We start from the raw sequence: 7352 nt of genomic DNA, 5'->3' as shown, positions 1-7352 counted from the left end.
CTGGGAGGTGGAAAACACTGTTGAGTAGGGGAAACAATGAGGATGATGACTTCTAAATCATCCTGCAAGAGTTGCACTAGAGAGTTGTGGAATCTTCATATCTGTTAAGGGGGACTTTAGAAAAACTACCTCTTCTGAATTCCCTCCAAGCTTACCCAGCTTGTCTGAATGTGGCTTCAGAGGCTGCTTCCAGTGTGCTACCTTCATGTCATGCATTTTCAGCCAGAATCCCTGCCATTGCATTTTGACTCTTTTCTCTTCTACAATGCCCCTAGGGTCCCTAGGTCCCAAAGAAATTTATTAGTAGCAAAGCTGGTGCTTGCCCGTGCCCTGCCTTACTCCTGCACATTTCTGAATAAATCATATCCAGAGACAGAATTCTGGATTCACCACTAGTCTGACCTTCTCAAGGAAGCTTTTCTTGACTGTCACAGCCCATGTGAATATTGCCCTTCCCCATCTTCTGTAGTACCTGGGCTTCTACGATGGTTACCAGTATCAAATACTGCAGCACTTGATCACCACTGTTTTATGTTGTCCAATGATTGCTTCTACATATGCCAACCTTCTCTCCTCATCTGGACTTTAAGCTCCATGATAGCAAGCAACGTGTTGATCAGTTCACCCAGGCAATACTTAATCCATTAGTTCATTAATGCATTCCTTCAAGAAATATTTACTGAGTGACTACCATGTGCAAAGCACTGAGCCATGTGTTGTGGTACAACTGTGGTGAGGTGGACAGGTCCCTGCCCTCAGACAGCTGACAGGCTAGCTGGCAGCCATGACGCTAAATAAGCTACTACCAAGTATTACAAATGCTATCAGAGGAGAAATACAGGATGTGATAAGAATACATATCAAGGATACCTAACCTCATCCAGCAGGGCAGGGAAGACATTTTTTTCATCTCACAAAAAACCATAACTTTATTAATAATAGAAACAATATACATTTCTTTTTTTTTAAGATTTTCTTTATTTATTTTTAGAGAGGGGAGAGAGAGAGAGAGAGAGAGAGAGAGAGAGAGAGAGAGAGATCAGTGTGCGGTTGCTGGGGGTCATGGCCTGCAACCCAGGCATGTGCCCTGACTGGGAATCGAACCTGCAGTGCCTGGTTCACAGCCCGTGCTCAATCCACTGAGCTACGCCAGCCAGGGCGAAACAATATACATTTCAAACCAACCTTCAGGACTCTTTTGAAACACCAAAAAAAGGTTCTCATTTTTCAGATGGTTACATTGTTAATTTCATAACAGCATTTACGATATCACTACTGCTGTTCCCCAGGGCTCAGACTGCCTTTACTCTCCACACATTTGCTTCTGACTTGACCAGTTCTACATCCTTAATTTCCACATGTTTTTTGTCCACCTCTTCCTCTTCACTGTCCTCTTTTTTATTGAATTGATTGGTGTGGCATTGGTTAATAAAATCATATTGGTTTCAGGGGTACAATTTTATAATACATCATCTGTGTTCATTCATTCTGCTCTTGTATAGTTGGAGCCTATGTGTTTTCTTGAATGTTTGTGACAGCTTCACCTTGAACTTTGAATTTCTCAGCAACTGCTAGCTGTGGTTGCTGAAAGAAATCCTCTCTCTTGGTTCCCCCTAAATGATGTAGGTGTCTGAAGCTGGGCTCTTGTAGACATCTGGTTTTGTGATACAAAGAGAATATTCTTAGATTTCCAGAGAGGGTCCCTGATAACCCCTGTAAACTGTCAAAGACCCAGTTTGGACAGAGCCTTCCATGCCCTTTTTTCCATCAGGCTCTGATTGGCTTTACTGACAGGTTCCTCATCGATTTCAGCCTCAGCCACCCGCTGGGCTTGTTGTGTCGCTGCCTGTGTGGGATCTTGTTCCTCCAGCTCTGGTGCTGCTTCCTCACTGTGAGATTCTGTTCCAGAGCTTGTCTGAGCCTGGGGCTGTGGCAACTCCTGCTCTGTAGCAGGGATGGTTTCTGCAACTTTGCTGGGAATTTCGTGAAGGGAACACAGAACCAAGATGGCAGCAGAGAGAGTGAGCAAGAGCATTGCCCACCCCTTGCTGTGAAAGACAAAACACTCTTCTTTTTTTCCTTTTTTTTCAATAAAGCTTAAGTGGAATATGAGCAGTCTACTAAGAAAAGGGAATGAAAGTGTCCAGAGAGAAGAAATAGCATGTGGAAAAGCCCAGAAGTGAAAGAGCCTGGAGTTTTTACAAAGTTAGGGAAGTTCAGTGTGGCTGAGGTGCAGTGTGCTGCTGGCAGGAGGGCAGAGGGTGGAGAGCAGGAGGGTGAGTGATGTAGTTTAGTGACTCCTCTCGAAGGTAATCATGGGATTACCATGTTGCTCAGCAATCCTACTCCTAGGTGCATACCTACAAAAACAGGTACAACCACCCCTTGCTATATCACGGTTCACTTATTGCGGCTTCACTGTATCACAGGTTACCGTGAAAATCCGCAATACAGTGAAGCCACAGTAAATGAACCGAGATATAGCGAGGGACAACTGTATACTTCACTGGTGAGTACCCATATAGAATTTTATATGTTGTTAAAATTACGTAGGTTTAAGAGTATAGAAAGTGTTTAAGAGCATATGAAGTGTTTATAAGAGAGTGGGAAAGATTTATAGGAATATGGGAAGCGTTTATAAAGCCTTAAAATATATATAAACAATAAAATAAATATAATGCCGCTACTTCATGGATTTTCACCTATTGCAGGGGTCTCTGGTAACTCCCGTGATAGGTGAGGGATCACTGTATTCAAACTAATATGTGTACATGAATGTTCATAGCAGCACTGTTTACAGTAGGCTCAAGGAACAAACAACCATCAACTGATGATGAAATAAATAAAATGTGGTGTGTCCATACAATGCGAGATTATTCAGCAATGAAAATAAGTGAAGTACTGATACATCTTACAATACATAATGAACACATTATGCCAGTTGAAACATGCTAGGAATAAAACCCACATGTTACATGTTATATGTTACATGTTCTGTTTATATGGAATATCAAGAACAGACAAATCCACAGAGACACAGATTGGTGACTGCTAGAGGGAAATGGGTAGTGGTTGTCAATGGGCATGGGGTTTCCTTGAGAGTAATGAAGGTTCTGACATTGATTATGGTGGTTGCACAAGTCTGTAAATACACAAAAAACTACTTAAGTTTATACTTTAAATGGGTGAATAGCATGGTATATAAATTGTATGTTAATAAATCTCATATAAACAAGGTCTTTATCATTGGGGAAATGTATATACTGATTTTATATTAAATATGTGTATTAATGTTAATTTTTGGTTATAAAAATAGTATCATAATTATGTATCAGAATGTTCTTCTTTCTAGGAGAGTCTGAATGCTGAATTTAGTGGCTACATATCTTGATGTCTGAAAATTATCTTGAATGGCTCAATTATTGTAAAAAAAGGAAAAGGAGAAGAAAGAGGGAGAGACAATAAGAAGAGGAAGAGAGGCAGTGAGGGAGTGAGAGAAAGAGGTTGATACATGATAAATATGAACAAATGAAATGTAGACAGATTTGAAAAATTGATAAAGTATAAGAAAAACTGATTTGAAATCAGAGAGAAAGAAGGAGCTTATACCCTTTGTGACAGCATGGATGGAATTGGAGAGCATTATGCTAAGTGAAATAAGCCAGGTGGTGAGGGACAAATACCATATGATCTCACCTTTAACTGGAACATAATCAACAAAAGAAAAAAGAAAACAAAATATAACCAGAGTCATTGAAAATAAGAACAGTAGTCCTGGCTGGCGTAGCTCAGTGGATTGAGCGTGGGCTGTGAACCAAAGCATCGCAGGTTCAATTCCCAGTCAGGGCACATGCCTGGGTTGCAAGCCACAGCCCTGAGCAACTGCACATTGATGTTTCTCTCTCTCTCACTCTCTCTCTCCCTCTCCCTCTCCCTCTCTCTCTCTCTCTCTCCCTTCCCTCCCTCTCTAAAAATAAATAAATAAAATCTTTTTTAAAAAAAGAAAATAAGAACAATCTAACAATAGCCAGAGGGGAGGGGACAGTGGGGAGAAGGGTTTTCAGGAACTACTATAAAGGACACATGGACAAAACCAAGGGGGAGGGTGGAGGCAAGGGAGAGAGGTGGGTTTGGAGGGGGTGAAGGGAGGGGTGGGGAGAAAATACAGACAACTTTAATTGAACAACAATAAAATAATTTTAAAAATAAAATAAAATAAACCCATAACTTTCATTTTGAATGTCACAGGTTTGATAACATAGGATTTCATTTTTTTTCAACCTATGAATTCAAGCATACATATTGTTTCTGCACTAATAATGTTTCTAGAAGCTTAACATTATAAATTCTGTTTTTCTTTTTAATTTGTAAAAACAAAGTTATCATTCATGTATAGATAGATTGTAGTACATAAATTTCAAACCTGCTATAAAAATTATTAGCCTGGACTTCCGGCAAGATGGAGGAATAGGTGGACGCACCGTACCTCCTCACACAACCAAGATTAGAACAACAACAATTTACAGCCAGAATAACACTCAGAACTGGCACAGCATTTATCTGAATGGAAGTCGGACAGCCAAGAAGTTGAAGTAGACCCGTACAACCAGACTGGTAAGCGGGACCAAGAGGATGAGCCCGGAGGATGGGAAAACTTGGTGCAAAATCAGCATGAAAGCTATCCAGCACGCAAGAACACAGCGGTGGTCCCTGAGTACGCAAGCTGTGGCTGGCAGACCCAGTGAGGCAGCGATTATGGACCAGGGCAGAGCTCACAGCCCAGGATCCCAGAGATGGGACTGAGATCCCAGGAGAACGGAACTACCACCATTGTTTCCTCCCATCCCCACTCCCGCACCCGCCCCCACATATAACGTCACAATCTAGCGACTGGGGTGCCCAGCCCTGATGAACACCTAAGGCTCCACCCCTCATTGTAACAAGAGCGACCAGACCAAAAAAAAAAAAGAGAGAGAGAGAGAGCGATGGCTCAAATAGAAGAACAAATCAGTGCCCCAGAACTCATCCTTTTGAGTGACCAAGAAATAACTAACCTATCAGATGCACAGTTCAAAACACTGGTGATCAGAAAGCTCATGGAATTGATTGATTTTGGGTGTAAATTAGATGAAAAGATGCAGGATACCATAAAAGAGATGCAGGAAGATACACAGAAGACAGCCAATAGTGAAGGGAAGGAAACTGGGTCTCAAAACAATACAGTGGACCAGAAGGAAGATAGAATCAACCAAGTAGGAAAGCATGATGAAATAAGAATTCAAAAAAAAAAAACTAGGAGAAGCTTAAGAGCATCCAGGACATCTGTAAACATTCCAACATCTGAATTATAGGGGTACCAGAAGGGGAAGGGGAAAAGCAACAAATTGAGCATGTATTTGAACAAATAATAAAGGAGAATTTCCCCAATCTGGCAAAAAAATTGTCTTCCAAGAAATACAGGAAGCTCAGAGAGCCCCAAAGAAGTTGGACCCAAGAAGAAACACACCAAGGCACATCATAATTACATTAGCTAAGGTAAAAACGAAGGAGAGAATCCTAGAAGCAGCAAGAGATAAGGGGACAGTCACCTACAAAGGAGTTCCCATCAGACTGTCAGCAGATTTCTCAAAAGAGACCTTACAGGCAAGAAGGGGCTGGAAAGAAATATTCCAAGTCATGAAAGACAAGGACCTACATCCCAGATTGCTCTATCCAGCAAAGCTTTCATTTAGAATGGAAGGGCAGATAAAGTGCTTCTCAGATAAGGTCAAGTTAAAGGAGTTCATCATCACCAAGCCCCTATTTTATGAAATGCTAAAGGGACTTATCTAAGAAAAGAAGATAAAGAAAAAACATGTATAGTAAAAAGACAGCAAACTCACAATTATTAACAACCACACCTAAAGCAAAACCAAAAGAAAATAAGCAAACAACTAGAACAGGAACAGAACCATAGAAATGGAGGGTTAGCAACAGGAGGGTGGGAGGAGAAGAGAGGGGGAAAAGGTATAGAGAATAAGTAGCATAGAACGTAGGTTGAAAATAGATAAGGGGAGGGCAAGAATAGTATGGGAAATGTAGAAGCTAAAGAACTCATAAGTATGACACATGGACATGAACTAAAGAGGGGGAATGTGGGTGGGAGAGGGTGTACAGGGTGGAGGGGAGAGAAGGGGGGAAATGGGACAACTGTAATAGCATAATCAATAAAATATATTTAAAAAAATAAAAATAAAAATGCTCAAAAAAATTATTAGCCTTACTAGAGAACAAGAAAAAAGTGCAACAATAATAATATCCAAGATATAATAGCAGAAAACTCTCTTGAAATGAAGAAAGGTACAGACTTGTAAATCAAAAGGGATTTTCTGTGTTATTGTTATTAAAAAGCTGTAACAAAAGTCAGTTGATACAAAAGTAAAATCTAATGAAGTTATTCAATTTCATGTTTAGGGAAATAATCCTGTAAATTTCGGGGGGGGAAGAAGATGGCCACTTTAGGGTGGAGGAAAGTGGGAGTAGTCAGCCTTACCTCAGATTTTTCCACAGCTATTTTTGAGAATGGATTTTAAGTGGGAATGCAGATGTCCACAAAATTCTGTACCTAGCCAACTTGTCCTTCAGGTATAAGCACACATCCAAAAGGAAAATCTAAAATGTGAAAATTCAATAAAGGTAGTATTCATGTACAATTCTTATTTTAAAAATGACTTAAAGATGTAATCTAAAAAATGAATTAATCAAAATAAAGAATTCAAAAATTAAAAACTCATAGCAGTGAAATAGTGGTGGGGAGAATTCTGTTTAACATAAACAATAACAAAGTAAGAAAAGTATTATGATAATAAATTCCAACAGCATGTTTTGTCTTTTAATAGCAAAGTTTGACTTAAGGCAAAAAGAATCAAAGACATCCAAATTCATTGCTATAATAAAGGGAATAAAATGGTCCCTTCTGGATAAGGTCAGGTTAGAAAGGACACTACGTGTACATACGAGAATACATCAGGAAAAATGATGTAATAGAGATAGGACGATGTAAACATTTGAATAAGGATAGGTAAGTGGGAAATATATAGGTCAATGGAACAGAGTAGAGAGTGCAGAAATAGATGCACCTATACATGGTCAGTTGACTTTATACAAAGGTACCCAAGTAATTCAGTGAGGGGGAAAGATGTCATTTTTCAACTATTCATAATCTTCCAAAACTGGATACAACAATGTCTAACAAAAGATAAATGACTGACTGACTGAATGAATGAATGAACTGTGCTATATTTACACAATGAAATACTACTCAGTAACAAAAATAATTTTATACCTAATCTACAAAACATTCTGCAATGCTA

The 7352-nt window shown here is 39.6% G+C and overlaps 1 pseudogene; it reads right to left on the bottom strand.

Annotated features, from left to right (window-relative positions):
• Positions 1-1186: 1186 nt before the first annotated feature.
• LOC114515359 lies at positions 1187-2035 on the bottom strand (annotated as a pseudogene).
• Between the last annotated feature and the right edge of the window lie 5317 nt (positions 2036-7352).

Source organism: Phyllostomus discolor, chromosome 8 (genome assembly GCF_004126475.2).
Source record: "Phyllostomus discolor isolate MPI-MPIP mPhyDis1 chromosome 8, mPhyDis1.pri.v3, whole genome shotgun sequence".
Classification (NCBI taxonomy): Eukaryota; Metazoa; Chordata; class Mammalia; order Chiroptera; family Phyllostomidae; genus Phyllostomus; species Phyllostomus discolor.
Note: the sequence above shows the minus strand (reverse complement) of the source record. Positions and strands in the feature narration are given on the sequence as shown.